Source organism: Pinus tabuliformis, chromosome 1_1 (assembly GCF_031772625.1).
Source record: "Pinus tabuliformis cultivar Carrire ecotype Pingquan chromosome 1_1, CPIR1, whole genome shotgun sequence".
In the NCBI taxonomy this organism is placed as follows: domain Eukaryota; kingdom Viridiplantae; phylum Streptophyta; class Pinopsida; order Pinales; family Pinaceae; genus Pinus; species Pinus tabuliformis.
The window spans coordinates 208989945-209010555 of NC_142297.1; the positions used below are offsets into that span (position 1 = coordinate 208989945).

General features: G+C 36.9%; 1 pseudogene; it reads left to right on the forward strand.

The window, feature by feature from the left end:
• Positions 1 to 16152: 16152 nt before the first annotated feature.
• On the forward strand, positions 16153 to 16623 carry LOC149212266 (rust resistance kinase Lr10 pseudogene; annotated as a pseudogene).
• Positions 16624 to 20611: the final 3988 nt, after the last annotated feature.

Consider the following 20611-nt stretch of genomic DNA (forward strand, 5'->3'; position numbering starts at 1 on the left):
ATACTAGAGATGGTGATAGAAGAACAATTGATGATGTTTACTATGTACCTAGCTTGAAATGCAATTTATTAAGCATTGGACAATTGATAGAGAAAAAGTATAGAGTTTTCTTCATGAATAATGAGTGTACTACCATTGACAAATATCCATGTAATAAGTTGATATCAAGAGTAGAAATGACAAAGAATAGGATGTTTCAGCTTATAATGAGAAATGAATTGACTCCATCCTTGAATTTTTACAAAACTAAGAATTTCGATGAGTCGTGGTTATGGAATTTAAGATATGGTCATTTATATTTTGGTTGTCTAGATTTGCTGCAGAAGAAACAGACGGTGAAAGGGTTACATAGTATTCAACAACCGACAAGCTCATGTGAAATTTTTATACTTGCAAAACATCATAGATATAAATTTGTTTCTAGAATTTCATACAAGGCGAGAGGTCCATTGGAGATTGTTCACACAGATTTATGTGGACCAATGCAAACACCTCCTTTGGCTAGTAATGTTTACTTTTTGACTTTTATTGATGAATACTATCGAAAAACATGGGTTTATCTTCTGAAATAGAAATTTGAAGCATTTTCTGTATTTAAAATATTTAAAGCTATGGTTGAAAAGGAAAGTTGAAATCATATTAAAATTTTGAGATCAGATAGAGGTGTTGAATATATGCAAACATATCTCATTGAGTTTTGTCAATCGCATGGAATCAAGAGGCAGTTTACTGCACGTTATACTACACAGGAAAATGGAATAGCTGAAAGGAAGAATCGAACTATTATGAATGTGGCTCGAAGTATGTTGAAGGCGAAGCAACTACCAAATGAATATTGGGGAGAAGCAGTAGCTTGTGCTGTTTATATTCTTAACAGAAGTCTGAATAAGAGCGTGAAGGATCGAGTTCCTGAAGAAGTATGGAATGGTAAGAGTTGTCATATATCTCATTTAAGAATTGTTGGTTGCATTACTTATGCACATGTTCCTAAAGAATTGAGAAAGAAGTTAGATGATAGGAGTGAGAAATGTATCTTTATTGGATATAGTGACGAGTCTAAAGCATATAGACTTTATATTCCCATCACCAAGAACTATATTATCAGTAGAGACGTTGAGTTCAAGGAAGAAGAATCTTGGGATGGAAGCATAGATAAATTTCTTGCAGAGACAACTGTATTATCTCATGGAGATGATAATGAAGATGAGCAAGAAGCATATGGTGGACAACCAATTCCATACACACTTGCTCCAAGCACGCCAGTAAGCCAATCACCAAGAGTTAGTCCATTACAATTCAAAACACCGAGAAATCATGAACATGGCAAACCATCAGGTTATGATGGACAACAAACAACCGGATCAAAGTTAAGTAATGATTCTAATCCTACAATAGCTACATTGAAGAATAGAATTAAAGGTCAGAAGGCTAAAAGTTTAAAGGAATTGTATGAGCAAAATGAGGAAATAGATCAAGTTTCAAATTTTGCATTACTAGCATATGATCCAGTAAATTTTGATGAAGTTGTGAAAGAAAAAGTTTGGATAAAAGCCATGGATGAAGAAATTGATGCTAGAGAAAGAAATAAAACTTGGGAACTTGTAAATTTTCCTGAAGGTAAAAATACTATAGGTGTTAAATGGATTTACAAAACTAAAGTGAATGTTGAAGGTGAAATTGAAAAGCATAAAGCAAGACTTGTAGCTCAGGGGTTTAGTCAACAACTTGGTATTGATTATAATGAAACTTTTGCACCTATAGCTAGACTTGATACAATGAGAATTGTATTAACTATAACTGCACAAAATAAATGGAAAATATATCAAATGGATGTTAAATCTGCATTTTTAGATGGTTTTCTAGAAGAAGAGGTTTATGTGAAACAACCTCGTGGATATGAAATTGATGGTCAAGAAGATAAAGTTTACAAATTAAAGAAAGCATTATATGGATTGAAACAAGCACCCTGAGTATGGTATAGTAGAATTGATGAATATATGAACACCAATGGATTCATCAGGAGTCCAAGTGAGCCAACTTTTTATACAAAAGTAAATGAGAATGGTAAAATTTTGATTGTGTGCTTGTATGTTGATGATTTGATTTTCATTGGAGATCTCTCAATAGATGATTTTAAGACGAACATGAAAAGAGAATTTGATATGACTGATTTAGGCCTAATGAAATATTTTCTTGGTATTGAAGTAACTCAATCTGAAGATGGTATCTTTATTTGTCAATCCAAGTATGCAAAGGATAGATTGAAAAGGTTCAAGATGAAAAATTGTAAGCCAGTTGTAACCCCAATTTTAATTGGTACAAAACTCAGTAGGGATGATCATGGTTCAGATATCGATCCAACCTTGTTTAAACAATTGGTTGGAAGTCTTATGTATTTGACTGCAACAAGGCCCGATATAATGTTTGGTGTAAGTTTAATTTCCATATTCATGGAGTCTCCAAAGAGTACCCATTGGCTAGTTGGAAAAAGGATTTTAAGATATGTTGCTGGAACAAGAAATTATGGTATCCTATATGCATCTGATTTAGATTTTAAACTAACTGGATATACAGATAATGATTTTGCAGGCAATATTGATGACAGGAGGAGCACATCTGGGTATGTGTTCAGTTTTGGTTCAGGTGTAGTTTCATGGGCATCAGTGAAGCAATCCATTGTGACTCTATCATCAGCTGAAGTAGAGTATGTTGCAGCCACAACAACAGCATGCCAAACTATTTGGATGAGAATAATTTTGAAAGAGTTGTTGCATGAACAGAGAGAACCCACTCATATTTTCTGTGACAACAAATCTACGATTGCATTATCAAGAAATCATGTTTTCAATAAGAAGAGTAAACATATTGATATGAGGTACCATTTCATTCGAGAATTAGTAAGAAATAATGAAATATGTATGGAGTTCTGCAGATTAGAAGACTAGTTTGCAGACATATTTACAAAACCCTTGGGAAAAGAACTCTTTGAAACTCACAGGGAAAACATAGGGGTATGCATGATGTAACAAAGTTTTGATGTAATAGCAAAGTTTTGTTTTATTTTGTGAAATAATTAAGGGGGAGAATGTAAAAGTAATTATTTCATGACCGCCACCACCTTGGCTCCTAATTCTTCAAGAGTTCAGCACTTCCTCACTGCCTGCAGAACGAAAGGGCAGCATCACCTCAAAACCTAATATTTTAATTGTTGTAACCGACATTAATTTTTTTATAAATACATATGTTGAGCCAAGGAAGACAATTCACTCTCGGTTTTTGGTTGTGTAATTTCTTTGGTTCTGTAATCAAGTAGTTGTGGCTGCTATTATCTGAATTTCTGTATTTCTATTTCTTTCAGGAACATGAGTGTCTCTCGCTACAACTAACTCTGGTTCTCACTGACTCTAACTCTAGGCTCTGGCTGCAGGCTTTGGTTTTAACTATCAATAAATACCATGCAATTTGGTGACCAGAACTTATAGTTTATCTACCATATATAATGCTTCTCCATTGTTTTCTTTCTTTGTGTAGTGCATGCTTGCATTGTCCCTACCACCATCACCACTAGAAAATGAAAATATTTACTTTCTTTGTAGCCGGTAATGCCCACCGATTTCAGCACCTCGAAAAAAGTAAATGTTTACTCTTTCGAAACTATTAGTGGTTATGACCTCGAGTTGTCTCATCTTGGCTCACTAGGCTAACGATATGCAAAGAAATAAGATGTTGAATGCCTTTGTACATAGGCATTGCATGAGAGAGTCATGTAATGCTTCTGGGGCACTCAAAATTTCAAACAAATGCGCATGGACCAAGTCCTTGGCCTGCAAACAATCATGAAAGCCCACCATGACTTTAAGCTTTTCGCTCGAGGTCAACATGGCAGACATAATACCTCTTAATTATTTATACGACAGGTATCCTGTCTACAGTACAGACTTGTTAATAATGTATCAAAGTTCGAAACCAAAATCCCTCCTTCACTTCTTTGAGACCTTTAAAAAAATTAGTATTTATATAAAAAGGAGTATATGGAGAAGTTGAAATGATTCAAACTTTGTGACTCTTCACATACCCTTTTACTTTAGGAAGTTGTAATTTTTCATTAATTTGATCCTATATATAAGCATCACGCATTTCAACATGCAACATATGAATATCATAAGCATGTAGGTAGTTGAGAAGATTAATTGACACCCCATATTTTGCCACATCACAGATAACTCTATCCAAATTTTCTTTAACATCATGAGAAAGGAATTTAGGAAAATATATTTCTTTAATGGGAGTGTCAATATATTACTTGAATATTTTTTACTAACACCATAGACATGTTCAATTGCATTGATCTTCTTCATTCATATTGAATCCACTTTATATATATGTACTTTTTTTATACAATATGTCATATTTCGTATGATTATATTCCTGCGTGTACATATTTTCAGATGGATAACCTTCCTGTTTATTGATGTTTGCCTAAAAATGGGGAATCAATTCTGGGCAAATCCCACTGGGTATCTACATTACACTGAGCTATGTCGGGCGAAATCAACCCGCGAAGGTTATACATTGCAAACAATCTTATCAGCTAGAAGGATAACCACCTCTCATATTTTGGAGAAGTGGAAGTAATTTATCACATTTGTTGGACATGATAGATGATTTTCCTCATAGGAGGCAGTTGCACAACACTGTGTATCCTTGCCTTCTTTCTATTGCTTTGACAAGTTGGGTCATCAAGATAGTTCTGCGCAACATTGCGATTATGCATTCTGCTAGAAATAAAAGATGTTTCGAAGCTTAAAAGGTTATATTAACACATAATTATAACCCACTTTATCATATTGAGTATTTAAGATGATTTTATGGACCAATTTCCACTGCTGTGGAGATGAACATACGATTAATATTGGAACATAAACCGACCATCTATCTTCTAAAATCTTATATCTTATAGTGGAAAATGTGGTAAAAGGCATTGACTTTCGTCCTTAGGGATGCACCATAAGCATCAAAGCATCATCACATTCTATGAGCATTTTCAATGGAATCCAAAGAAGTCTATAGAAGATCTTGGTTAGACAAAATAAGGAAGTAAATGGATGATTTTATAAAGTATAGTGATGTACAACTAGTTGTGTCCTAGGCATCGATGTTGATATAATTAGTCCACTTCACAACTATAGTCTTTACATTATTCATAAACTAGGAAGACTCGGATCTGAAATCTGCAAATGTCAGGGTACTTGGTTGTCCAACAAAAACGTAATTTAGGACTAGTGAGTAGTGTTTGTATAATAAGCTTTTCATCTTTGCTTTTTAAATCTTGATTTATGAGCCTAGATTTATCTAGGATTTTACCCTTCACATAAGTTTCTATTTCAAATGTATATTCATTGTACATAAAATTGAAAATAAGTTTCTATTTTAGATGTATAATTATTGTACATTAGCTTTTTGTATAATGGAATTTCTCTACCAAGAGTAGCCAAAGATCAACTCCCTTAAAGTTCAAAAATAATCTTCTCAAATCTTCCATTCTTTCGGTCTAACTTTACACCTTTAGGAGCAATCGCTAGTTATTATATTTTGATATATTTTACAATCTAATTATATGGTGACATATTTTACAATCCATGTCTTGATTTAATTATTTAAATTAATTTGATTTATATCCAATATATTTCCAATTTAATCTAAAGCTTAAATTTTAGTTCATATCCACTATCTTTCCTATCTATTTCAAACTCTAAATTTGTTACAATTTCTCTTTGCATTTAATTTAATTTCACTTAACTTGACATAAACATTTTTTCACATTATGTGAAATGGAAAAGGACCTATTTAAAAGAACAAATAAATAAATTAAAATGGACCACTGGGCAATTTCATTCAAACATTGTGTAACCATCTTTTAAAAATAGTCAAATCCACAGCGACATGCCGGGGAGAAAAATGAGATCAAACAATTTAAAAAAGCCCTCTGCTCGTTCATTTTCTTTATGACAATGGAAGGTAATTTGATCCACGTGAATTGAATCCACTGAATGTCCTGTAAAAATATTGGAATTTTACACTGGATTTCCACGTTTATTGGAATCCGCTGCACTGTCCTGTAAAAGTAAGAGTAGTGGAATTCATCAACGTTACGTACTGAATTTTAATATTTTTTCTAAATATTTCAATTTATTTAGCTCTTATGTTATTTGCTGATTACCCCTCAGAACTGTATTAAATTTCATAGTTTTTTAATGTGTCTAAGATTGATTGGCGCAAGTCATTTGTGCCATGGAAAATTATTGAGCGCGACCCCTTAGAACCGTATTAAATTTCATATTTTTAAATTGGTCCAAGATAGTATAGTAGATTGAAGCCATGCCCAGGGTCTTTCATGTGGGTCTCACTGGACCCAACAGGATCACCATAAAAAGACTTAAGAAGCATTGCACCAAAACTTCCTCCGAGTCGCTGAATTGCAAGATCTGTCCACAACGGACTTTATTCTCTCGACAAAGTAACTATAAGCATAGGATTTTTATAGCGTGAATAGAGACCTGGCATGGTTTGGTTAGTATTTGAAAATTCGCCCCCGCAGAGTTTTCAAACAATACCACCTCTTGCACTAATTTCATGGACACATTGACTTAAAAACCAAAAAAATCAACCAACAGGTTATGTTCTACCTTCGATGGTACGCTTTGTTATAAAAGCAAATTCCTTGGATATATTTATTTGTAGCGTGCTAACTTGGAAGGAAAAATATTTCTATGCCTAAAAATTATTGTGTTTGTGTATAAGTAAATATTATGGTTTTAGTGAGCGAAAAATACCATCCAAACTACTAAATAACACACTCTGCATTCTTCTTCTAGTTTGATGGATGAGGTGAGGAGCTTTAGGTTTATTCTTTGAATTTAATGTTATTTATTTATATCAATACCAATTAGCATAGTTAATTTTCTAGTTTTTGTTTTAATAAAAGTTAACTATTTCTAGACATTTTGGGTTAATGTTATTCATTTATTTCTTGTTTGACGCTTTTATGCAACTATATAGAAATTACATAGCTCGAGTGCAAATGGTGAAATATTTTTTCTTGGCTGAAGGTGCTTTGTTTGCTTATTTCTTTTTGTTTCGTGTTAAATCTAACAAGAGCATGCATATGAAAACATAAACAAAACTAATGAACAAAAATAAGAGAAGTCTGATTCTCAATCTATGCGCTGAACTCTCATTGGAATCTCATATCTCCATAGGAGCAATGAATACATTATTATATAGCCCACATATTTCTAATTTCATTATCTATTATCTTACTAATCTACTATCCCTAATAATTTGCTGAATGATCACTGACTACATCTATAAATTTGCTGCCCTAATTCTGATAACTCAGAACACAAATTTTGTTAGCTAATTTGTCAGCGATTACATAGCTTTATTTTAAGCATTATTCTCAACACTCCCCCTTAATGCTTAATGAGGTGATTCCAAGCATAACCTTTAAGTATTCGAACTTCCTTTTAGGTAGTGCTTTGGTAAATATATATGCTAGAAATTCATTTGTTGTACAAAACTTTATTTGAATTTCTCCTTTTGCCACATAGTCTCTTATGAAATGATATTTGATATCAATGTGTTTGGTGCGATTATGAAACACTGGATTTTTAGTTATGGAAATGGTAGACAAGTTATCACAGTAAATAGTTGTGGCATATTTTGGTTCTTGTTTTAGATCTAACAATACTTTCTTCAACCAAATTGCTTCACATGTTGTTGTTGCTGCTGCAATATACTCTGCCTCTGTAGAAGACAATGAAATAGTTGGTTGCTTCTTTGAACACCATAATACTACACTTGATCCAAGGTTGAATACATAACCTGAAGTGCTTTTTCTATCATCAAAAGATATAGCGCAGTCACTATCTATATAACCAACCAACCCAAAATTACTTGATGAAGTATACCAAATTCTTGAATACATAACCCGAAGTGTTTTTTCTATCATCAAAATATCTAGCCCAGTCAATATCTGTATAACCAACCAACCCAAAATTATTTGATGAAGTATACCAAATTCCATAATTTCTTGTTCCATAGACATACCTCAAAATTCTTTTTGATGCTCCAAAATGAATCTTACTTGGACTTTGCATGAATATGGAAATCAAGCCTACTGCATCCATAATATCAAGGCTAGTGGTAGTAAGATACAAAAGAATTCCTACTAGACTCCATCTTCTACAGAAAATATTTCATTTGTATTCATGAGTGTGCTCATGGGTTTACAATTTCCCATTTTCCATTTTTTAAGAAGATTTGAAGCATATTTTTCTTGTGAAATAAAAATTTCATCATTCATCTGTATCACTTCTATGCCAAGAAAATAATGGAGCAAACCCAAATTAGTCATTTCAAATTCAGTCATCATAGCCTCCTTGAACTCTTCCACTAACAAACTACTTGAAGATGTGTGTATCAAGTCATCTACATATAAGCACAAAATTATTATATCATTACCATTTGACTTGATATATAATGTGTGTTCATTTTCACTTCTATTAAACCCCCTTTTCAAAAAATAAGTGTCAATTCCATTGTATCATGCTCTTGGAGCTTGTTTAAGCCCATAAAGAGCCTTTTTCAGTTTGTAGACTTTGTGTTCATTTTCTACTTCTTCACATCCTTGGGGCTGATGAACATATACATCTTCTTTCAACTCACCATTTAGAAAGATTGATTTAACATCAAATTGATAAACTAACCATTTATATTGTGTTGCCAATGCCAAAACAGTTTTGATTGTATCAAATCTTCCAACAGGAGCATATGTTTCATTGTAGTCAATCCCTGGTTGTTGAGCATATCCCTTTGCTACTAACCTTGCTTTGTGCCTTTGTATTAATCCATCAGCTGCATACTTGGTTTTATACAACCATTTCACCCCTATGACTTGTTTTTCAGTAAGAGGATCCACATGCTCCCATGTTGCATTATTTTTAATTGCTGTCATCTCTTCATCCATTGCTTTGCACCAAACTAACTCTTTTACTACATATTCAAACATGTTAGTTCTTCTTCAATCTCAGACATCAAAGCAAAATTAGTATAACCATAAATTTCATTTAAAGATTTTGTCCTTTTTGTAGGAGGACTTGGACTTGAAACATGACTTGAAGTAGAAGATGATGATGGAGTGGATGTGGCTTCTAAAGTATTTTGATTACTGGATGGATTTGCAGAAACAAAATATTCATCTTCTTGTACAAGAATACTTGGAGTGTGTTGTTGCACATCATGATTCCACTACCATTCTTCTTTCTCATCAAATAACACATCACGACTAATCATTATTTTTTCAGTTTCTGGATTGTACAATCTATAACCTTTGGATTCCTCACAATATCCAATAAAAATGCATTTCACACTTTTATCATCAAGATTTATTCTCTTTTCAGCAGGAACATGAGCATAGGAAATGCAACCAAAGACTCTTAAAAGAGAAATATTGTGTTTTCTTCCACACCATGCTTCATAAGGGGTAATATTTTGCACACTTCTTGTTGGGCAACTATTAAGCAAATAAACAGATGTAGCTACAGATTTAGCCCAAAAAATATTTGGAAGGTTTTTACCTTTCATCATGCTCCTAGCCATCTCAACAATTGTTTTATTCTTACGTTCAACAATGCCATTTTGTTGTGGAGTATAACTAGCTGTCAATTGCCTTTGAATGCCATTCATTTTACAATAAGAATCAAACTTATTAGAAGTGAATTCTCCCTCTCTATCTGTGCGTAATGTTTTTAGACAATAACCACTTTGCTTTTCCACAAGAGCTTTAAATTGTTGAAATATGAAAAATGCATCAGATTTTTCTTTAATGAAATATACCCATGTTCTTCTACTAAAATCATCCACAAAAATATTGAAATACTTATTTTTGTTGAGAGACAAGGTTTGCATAGGACCACATATATCTGCATGCACTAGTTCCAATGGTTTACTTGCTCTCCATGATTTTCCTACTAGAAATGAATCTCTATGTTGCTTACCAAGAATACACCCTTCACAGACTTTATTAGTAGAACCAATAAGTGGTAACCCTTTGACGATTTGCTTGTTATATAACAATTTCAAGCCTTTCATATTCAAATGTCCATACCTTATTTTCCATAGGCAGGAACTATCACCATAAGCAACATTTAATGTTGTACCTGCTTCACAAGGGAGATTGAAAGCAAAAATTATGTTTTGCAGCATATTAGTCTTAGCAATAATTTTACTGTGATCATTTTTATCATAGATTATGCATTGCTTGTCCTTGAAAACAATTAAATATCCCTTTTCAAGGAGCTGCCCACACTCAATAAATTATGTGCTAGACTAGGAACATATAAAACATCATTAATGTGCTTTGGTTTTCCTTGTTTTGTCTTCACAACAATTGTTCCCTTACCTTTATCTTCAATTCGCTTATCATCTCCCAATAGTACATCGGATTTTGTAGATTCATCTATCTTTACAAGGCAATCTTTGTTTCCTGTCATGTGATTGCTGCAACCACTATCCATATGCCACACCTCTTTGGAAACATTATTATTTGATTCAGAAGCCAAGAATAAAGTGCCAACCTCTTCTTTTTCTTCAGAAAAATTAGCTTGTTGTGCTTGTTTTTTCTAACAATTTCTTTCATAATGGCCATATATTTTACAATAAAAGCACTGGACTTGGGATTTGTTAAATCTTTTACCTCCATCACTGTCATCATTATCTCTTCCTTTTTTTTATGCAGAAAAAATCTTCCTCGACCTCTACCTCCTCTGTATGATTGTCCTCTGAGTTTCAACTGGACTGTCATGACCAGAGCGGCCATCCTCTGATCAATATCAATGGAAATGAATATCACATATTGGACTTCTCTGAGTCGGGGTATAATAACTATCAAGCATCATTGACAATTGTTAACAATAATATGTTTGGGGATAAATGTAGTTTATCAGGTAATTATTCTCATTTATGGAGTTCCTGCTCTCATTTTCAGGTTCTCGATACATACACTAATCTCACCCTTTGGAAGGATTGCGACCAAATTTCTAATCAGAACATCGCTGGAGATCCAATTTTTTTATGTGGTGATTATTGGAACTACAGTTTCAGTCCACATTTAAAGTTGGATAAGCCCTGTAATGGATTTCAACTACCAATTACCAAATACTCAGCTCAGCAGCCTATTGATAATAACAGTTTACTAGCTCCGGGTTTTGAGGTAACATTGCAAGTAGGCCCGACCGGTTTTGAAATCGGTGACGTTTGTTTGAAGAGTAGAGGCAGATTTCTTTGCATTTGTCCCGATGACACATCGACTCCAGACAAATGCTCCTCCAATGGTAGGTTTCCTCATCGCCCTCTGCAACTCTTAATATGTAAATATATATTAAATATTCCATTTTACAAGTTTGTTTTATGGCTTCAGATTTTATGCATTTTCTTACCATGCAGGTTCTCAAGATAGAGGTGGTCGAAACAAATCAATTATAATAGGTAATTATGATTTCTCCCTATTCAGTATCTCCGATTTATCAACTTCAATGCGAATTTCAATTTTTTTGAATTGATATACTGTTAGGAGTTGGACAAAGTTCACATTGATATTAATCTCTTCATTCCACCTCAGGTTGTTCCATTGGAGGAGCTGCGCTGGTAGCAATAGCAGCAGTACTGTTCTTAAGGTTTTATGCCAAGAAGAGGGCCAGAAAACAACCTTTTTCTCCTCCTTCTCGTAGCTCTATTTCAAAGGTGGAGAAATTTCTAAGGGAATATGCTTATGAAATGCCAACCAGATATTCATACTCTCAACTTAAAAAGATCACAAACACCTGTGTAGAAAAGTTGGGAGAAGGAGGTTTTGGTGTGGTATATAAAGGAAAGCTTCGCAACTGTTGGTGTACATGCACTTAGACTAGCTGTGTTGGTGTACATGCACTTAGACTAGCTATGTCGGTGTACATGCACCTAGATTAGCTCCAGTTAACTTATTGCTTGCATGTGGCACATGTACACATTAGCATAAGATAAAGCACACTTAGCTTTAGTTAGCTTTAGTTATTGCATGTACAACTAAGCTTAACTTAGTTGCTTTTGTGTATTTATTCTAAAACTAATATTGTAGAATTACTTTCATTCTTTTCTCAATTCTTGCTCGCTTCCTTCCTTCTCTTGCAAGCTTGTTATTGTTTTGCAGATCTAGATCTATCTGTGTATCTCAAAAATCTTACATGGTATTGGAGCACAGGGATTTATAATCAGTGCACAAGCAATTTTATTTGCAGGTTCAGAAGATTGAAGCAACAACAAAGAATGGAGTCTAAATTGTAGTTTCCACAACCGGCAATTCTCACTCCATATAATTATTTCGAATGGAAGCCAAAGATTCAACTTCATCTCAGAAGTAGAGGCTTATTTCGAATAACCATGGGAACGGAAGTTGAACCAACATCGGAAGTGGAGAAAACAAGATATTTCAATCGCATGGACGAGGCCTTTGGCATCCTATGTTTATCTATTTCTCCGGAACTGCTATTTCATGTTGAATCATGTTCAACTCCAAATGAAGTATGGAAAATTTTGGAAGAATTGTTTGGAAAACAGGATGAAATGCAAGGTCACATTCTCGAAAATGAGTTAAACTCATTAGATCCGAGAAACTTTGAGAACATTCAAGATTTTTTCACAAGGTATAAGGCCTTGTTGGTGCAGCTGAAAGGATGCGAGATCGACAAATCCAAGCAAGAAAAGAAGTTGATTCTTTCTATTTTATCAAAACTTGGTCCAGAGTATGCAGTATTCGTCTCTACATTCCACACAGTCAGATCTGCAACTGGTGCAGATTGGAAGATGCCCTCACTGGATTCTTTTATTCAGTCTTTGATGCATGAGCAAGATAAGCTCATCAAAATGGGCACACTTAAAAATTCCAAAGCGCATGCACTTACTGTGCATGCAAAAGGAAAGGCAAATCCCAAACCCCCTGATGGATCATTTGGCTCAAAGGAAAGGAAAGGAATGAAAGGGAAATCAATGTGCAATTATTGCCACCGTGGTTTTCATCCTGAATCTGCATGCATGAAGAAGACTATAGATCTTATGGCGCAGACACTCCAGGAACACAATCTTGGAGACCACATTCCTGAGAATGCTAAGAAGAAGTCTGGAGAAAAAGCACCAGATCCAAGAGGTAACGGGCATGCTTTGATTGCTCTTCATTCTGCACCACAAGAATGGATCATCGATTCAGGAGCTTCACATCATATGGCTTCTTCAAAGGAATCCTTTTCTTCTCTACATGCATACTCAGGTCCTCCCATTCTCATGGGGGATAATTCTGTAGTTGCAGCAACTAGACAAGGAAGAGTGCAATTCGAAGATGGAAGTTTTGAAAATGTCTTGCATGTTCCAAGGCTTTCTGTGAATCTTCTCTCAGTGTATCAGATGACACACACAGGCAGTGGAAGGAAAGTGGAATTTACCCCAGATTCCGTGAGCATTTATGACATGAAAACCAATTTGAAGATTGCATCTGGCAAGGTAAATGATCAATCTCGTCTGTATACATTTTCTGATTTTGTTCCTCAATCAGATTCTATTTTGCTACTTACGCATGCAAATGAAGAAAATAAGATTTGGCACGAGAGATTTGGGCCATATGGTATGCCCTCCGACGGAACATTACTGCCAGGGTTACATAGTTCAGGCCCGTCGGACTTTACGGGTTCTTATGGCTCAATGCAGCCACATCAGCAGCAGAGTGTGCCTTATTACTTCCCTCAGCAACATCATCAGCAGGGCATTGCGGCCGAATTAGCCCCCGGTACGTATGACGCCAGGGAGAATATGTGTTCTGGCGACCCGGCTCTCAACCCTACTGCTCATGGGCCGTATGTGCCAATGTCGCCCAACAAGCCCCCGGGACATGAGATTTTTGGTAATGCCCGCATGGGCACCGGTTCTATGCAGCATCCACGATACCCTTTTGAGAATCATTTTGCTCCACAAGAAGGATATGGCCATGCCCCCTTGTTTCGTGACGACTTTGTCACTCGATTCCAGTAGCAGCAGCAGGCTCGTTTGGGGTCCTCAGTCATTCCCCATGCCCCCGTGCATTCGTCGTATGAATGACCCCCTAAAAGGGAACCCGTTCGAGAATACGTCGGGCACTCGCTCTCCTATCTGGATTTTGGCAATCCATCAAAATCACAAGTCTGGAAACCTGGGTCCAGTGGCACTTCGAGAAAGATGAAATCATCAATCAAAGGCTTTTCAACATTAAATGCTACCAAAAAGAAAATTAATATGAAGCCCTTGAAGCAACCTCAGCCTGTTGTTGGTGGTCCTGGAGGACCTGGTTGGTGTTCTGTCTGTCGGGTTGACTGCAATACTAAGGATGTTCTCGAGCAACATTATGGTGGGAAAAAGCACAAGAAGAAGCTAGAGAAGCAAGAAGCAAATTTGACAGTTGACGAATTCAATCAAATCCAGAACTTAGATGTGACGCAGGGATGTTATAGCAGCTAGGGCGAGCCGACATGTAGCTAGCCATCTGCAGCTCAGCATTTCATGAGCCTTGATGGCGTGGATTACTATGCGAACGACTACCTGAAGCCTGAAGCAAACGTCTCCACCGTCGAAAAATGCAGGAACCTGTGCAATTCCAGTTGCTCCTGCACAGCCGCCTTCTTCCGTAGCAGTTCCTCGTCCTGTTACCTTGCATATGGCCCGCTGTCGAGCCTGAAATTGGCCACGAACCAGACATACAAAGCGTATATTAAGGTCCTCAATAAGTTGACTCGTAACGTGACCTTAGCGTCTAGAAATTCCCTGAGCATTGGCAGCGTTGTCGGGATCACGTTGAGTTCGGCGGCCGCTGCTCTATTGCTCTGCTTGATAACGATCTTATTCGTGCGAAGGAGCCGAATAAGAGGGTCGGTGACAGATGAAGAAGAGATAGATCCCGAGGAAATGGAGGAGGAAGCCTTCTTGAAGATGCTCCCGGGGCTCCCACCAAGGTTCATGTCTCACGAGTTAAAGGAGGCCACTGATAACTTCAGCAGAAAGCTCGGGACGGGTGGATTCGGATCTGTGTACGAAGGCGTTTTGAAGGACACGACTGCCTAGTAGTTGTCTTTTCTCTACTTTTGCATTATATTTTGAGGGGGGTTTTCTTCCCACTAGGTTTTCCCTCTTTCCTCTCTTTTATGCATTGTATATGGGTACCTAAAATGGTCGTGTTGCCGGGACTCATTCATGTTGCATCACACTCACCTAAGTTATGCTTAAGGGGGGGTGTTGGTGTACATGCACTTAGACTAGCTGTGTTGGTGTACATGCACCTAGATTAGCTCCAGTTAACTTATTGCTTGCATGTGGCACATGTACACATTAGCATAAGATAAAGCACACTTAGCTTTAGTTAGCTTTAGTTATTGCATGTACAACTAAGCTTAACTTAGTTGCTTTTGTGTATTTATTCTAAAACTAATATTGTAGAATTACTTTCATTCTTTTCTTAATTTTTGCTAGCTTCCTTCCTTCTCTTGCAAGCTTGTTATTGTTTTGCAAATCTAGATCTATCTGTGTATCTCAAAAATCTTACAGCAACAACGCTTTAGTGGTCGTTAAGCTTCTTGATAGGCATAGGGACAGCCAGAACCAATTAATGAATGAAGTCGCCACCATTGGACACGTCCATCATGTAAATTTGTTTCGCCTCTGGTATATGAATACATGGTGTGGTTCATGAATGAAGTAGCCACCATTGGACACGTCCATCATGTAAATTTGGTTCGCCTTGTTGGGGTATTATTTTGAAATTTATACAAGCGCACTGGTATATGAATACATGGTTAATGGATCTCTCGAGAAATTTATATTTGCTGGAAAAGAGAAGCGGGACTCTTAAGGTGGGAGCAGTTGTATTCAATAGCTTTGGGTGCTGCTCGTGGAATTGCATATTTACACCAGGATTGCGAGAAGCGCATCATACACTTCGACATCAAACCGCACAATATATTGCTGGACTCCGAGTTCACACCGAAAATTTCTGATTTTGGGCTGGCAAAACTTTGTGGGAAGGGAGATGACCATATATCAATGACTGGCGCGAGAGGGACGCCCGGATATGTTGCGCCGGAGGTGTGGTCGAAGGATCTGGGTCCTGTTACCGATAAATCAGATGTTTATAGCTTCGGAATGTTCTTGCTAGAGATTGTTGGGGGGAGAAAGAATATTGATGTGCAGGTGAGTCGTTCCAGTCAGCTGTACTTTCCTGAATGGGCTTTCAAGTTGCTTGAGAGTGGTGAGTTGGGGATGAGATTGAGAAGAGGAGGAGAAATGGAAGTAGAAGATGAGGAGAAGGCAAGGAGACTGGCTAAAGTTGGGTTATGGTGCATCCAGTACAACTACAGAGATCGTCCATGTATGAGCAGGGTTGTTCAAATGTTGGAAGGAAATGGAGACGATGTGATTAGTCCGCCCGTGCCCTTCAATTCGTCATCTGAAACCGAAAATCCTGTAATTTCTTCGGTTGGAACGTCTTCTACTGAAATTGAAATTAGATTGTAGATTGGTTTACTCAATGCCAAAGTAACTCGGGTAGTCAGCGGAACCTGAAAACCTTTTACTAACATCTCAATTGGTAATAGATTGTAGATCCGTTTGTCAAAAAACGGATGCAGCACTGAACCCGGCCTGATCAAGTTTTCTGTTTTTGTAAAAGGTTCATTTGTGTTCAGGGAACATCAAAAAATGAAGGACGGTTCTAGATTTCTTTGCTTTGGCTACTTTATAGATTTTGATTATGTAATTACTGTTCTAATACTTCATTTTGTAGATCTATGAAACTCCTAGACAGTCTAGAAAATAGATTTTGTGTTTCAGAAAACATGATTTGTAAATTTGAAAACGACAGAAGAAGAGATTGATGATCCTTCTCAGTATGTAAATGTCCTAAGTAACGAGGGACAGTTAATGGTAATGGAGAAATCAGATGAGAAAATCCATGCAAATGTAACTTTGTTTTAACTGTTTTTTTTAATGAAAGTAAGTATGGGTTTTCTTTTTGAAAGAAAAAAGTGTACACCGGTTTATTCAATGCCTAGGTAACTCGCCCAGGGAATCGATGGCTTGACCATGGGGGAAGCAAGACCTTCTATTTGCCTAATCACAGCTGGTCAAGCACTTCATTTCTCACTAACAAGAATGCTAGGGTTTGCCTCTTATCCTCTTCTCGATCTTATTGTGTGAACATTTAACATTGATGAGTTTGCTACATGTGTACATCTCCTTCCCTCATCAACTGCATACGTGTAGACTAATATTTTATCTTATATTGATAAATATTGTGTTGTATAATGGCTCAACTTATTTATGAGAGGAGAGCTTTTTGACTTTTAAATGGTTCTTATTTTATTTATTTATTATTTTTAATATGCATAAAGAGCATAAAGAGAAAGTGTGATATATTTTTATGACTTAATGTTATGATGTTTGAAATAAATAATTTGTAATATTTATAAACTACATTATATTTATATAATTTTAAAATATATATAAATTATTAATATTTATATTTGAAAATATAAAATATTATATATATATTATTGATTAGGAGAATATAACAATAAAATTAATTTATATAATTTAATTTTAAAATTGGTAAATATTATGTAACATATTGATGCATAGTGTTTGTGCTGATCTTTGAGTGTGTGTTGGTGATCATGCACATCATCTTGTCAAAATGCATGATCATCTCCAGTTAGACTTGCTTTTTGTTTTCGCCAGGGTGAGTGTGCCAAATGAGTGAGATTGCATACATGCGCGCAATGTCATCCATGCTCCTGAACACCCTTGCATGCGATCGATAGCACTACTCACCTTGTCTTCTCCATGCTAGCTATTGGATGGGTCCATAATCTGTATGGGCGCAGTTTCATCAGTCTATGCATGTTGCGCCTCCTACTGTACCTATTCCCGCTACAACTCCTCCTCTCATCCTTGCAGCGCATGTTCTTCCTTGAGTTGTTGCTTTAGCACTTGTAACTCCTTCTCTGTTTATCCCTATGCCTTCACGCAATTCTCTTGTCGCATCATCGCCTCATAGCCTCAATCTCCAAATCTAATCTCATCACAGGTGGATCTGCTTAAGCTTGCCACTTTTTTCCACCTCTGCGCTATCAAAAACCTTCCTCTTACATTTTTTGCATGCAGCTGTGCTACCTTCTGCTACTGCTGATGGTGCTTCTTGCTGTGATGTCGTTGCCATTTTATCTTGATATCGTTGTCCATGAACAACTTGATGTATTCATAGATACGCAAATTCATAGACATCTGATCGACTGCATTCATCGTTGTCCTCTAAACGGTGTCTTCGACTATGCTCTCCTGGAAGCAATTGTAGTTGTTCTACTGAGAAGAAGAAGAACACTTGTGATACTTGGAGACATAGCAACACTCATGACAAGCAATTTGTTAGTCGAGAACCAAAACGAGTTGAAGGAATGACATGCAACATACCTGTGTGACCATCTATGAATATTGCACAATTTTCACATAAAGGCTGGGAGAATGACTGTCAAAACTATGCAAGGCATAGTCTAGGCTGTCAAGAAGCTAACTAACTATTGGAACTGCACAATGCACAGTCGATTGTGCCATGAGGAGGACTGAAACTGCGCAATGCATAATTTCAATCAGGAGTGACATGCAAACCAGCAAACTACATTGCGTGGTTTCTGGGGATAGCAAGGCACTGCCTCCCAGAATTGCCCAATGTAAGCTTGGAGGTCAATGTTGGGCCAGACATGCACAATTTTTGTAGGAGAGCCTTCACTTCCAAAAATGCGCAATGCTAGCTGAGCAAGGCAAGGTCCAGGTTAAGGCAGCCCAGACCCGCTGATGGGCGACTGAAAACTAAGAATTCTGAATGCATGGTGATACTTAGTGTAAACAAGAGTGAATGATCATGCATGCAAGTAGTAAGTGCAGGATTCAGAAAAAGGGAAACCATGCATGTGTGTGAAGTGAGTCACTGCAATGGTGACTGTCCGTGCAAAAATAGTGTCATGCATGCAACGATAGCGAGATGGGAAAAAAAATGAAACATTGCTTATACAAGCTAACATACATTGAAATGACAATAAGAGCTCATTGAAATCAAGAAGATGACACTCACACAAAGCAAAACACAAAAAGGGATAGAAACACAGCGTAAGACATGAAAAGTAGACTTACCCTGAAACAACTAAGCTGAAAGTGCTGAAGACTCCTAGATGTAATGTGGGATGTTAGAGATGCAAGGTCAATATGAGGAATGAGCTCTGCAACATCCAGTTGATGATTTTTGATAAGATTGAGGTTATGATGCACATGCCAAAAATCTAGGAAAAAACGACACTTTGCAAGAGGCCTCTGAAAAGAGCTCTGCATGCAACCTTCAGTGACTAAAAATAGATCCCTAGATCTAGGGATGCATTTTGCATGTTTCCTTGGGAAAATTAGTCTCTGCATGCAAATCAGTTTTGCTTGGTCCTAGAGGGAACTGGTCAACCTGAAGACACATGCATTAGTTTGCGAGCTTGGGATGAAAATTTGTACAGTTCCTCGGCTAAGTTGGGCTAGTTGTCTTAGAGGAATTGCGTAATTCTGCGGGTCAGCAGGTGACTTCCTCCTAGAATTACGCAATTCCTATGCTGAGTAGTAGTGTTGGGTCAGATTCCATAGTTTTTTGGAGGAAGACTACCTTACTCCTCTGTGCAATTCTAGAGCCCAGCAGGCTGCTAGGTTGATTTGCAGAATTTATGGAGGGAAGGCTAGTTCCCTTCCATAATTGCGCAATTTTTTGAGGGAAGCCTAACAAACTCATTTGCACAATTCTTGAGCTCAACAGGCTTGCCAACTGATTTGCACAATTTCTGGAGGGAAGGTTGGTTCCCCTCCAGAATTGCACAATTTTCCAAGGGAGTTGCTTGGCCAGCACATGGTCTAAGTCCAGAAATATAGCCCATGAAGGGAGTGAAGCAAACTGACATGCACAGGCTGACATGACATTGAGAAATAGTTGAAGCCTATATGTTTGACGATGCAAGACATGTTGCTGAGGATGGTTGTTAGGGAGGCTCCAAAACAAAGCTAAGGAAAAATTTTGGAGGGCGTTTGTAATCGCTACAACGCTTGGCGACACATTAGTAGAACTCCAGCTCTCTGAATGGACCTTGTTATTGAAAAGCATGTATAACACCTTTGGAATTATTGTTTAGTTCTCCGTTTGTCTTGGTTTCCACACTTGCTTGATTGTAAAATGTAGTATCTGCCAAGCTCTTGGTTCGTCGACAGACATTCCAAGCCAAGTCAACACAGTTGTTTCGATTGGGGATGAGGGGTATATTGGTGCACAAGCTTTATGGTCGTCATATTTTAGTTTCATCTCTGGTGTTGCTTCGCTGCTAGCAAGCCTGGACAGTACCCCGACGGAGTCACGCAGGAACACAAACATCGCTTTGCTGCCAGTGAACCTGGTTAGTACCTAGGCATAGTTACTTGCATCACCTCT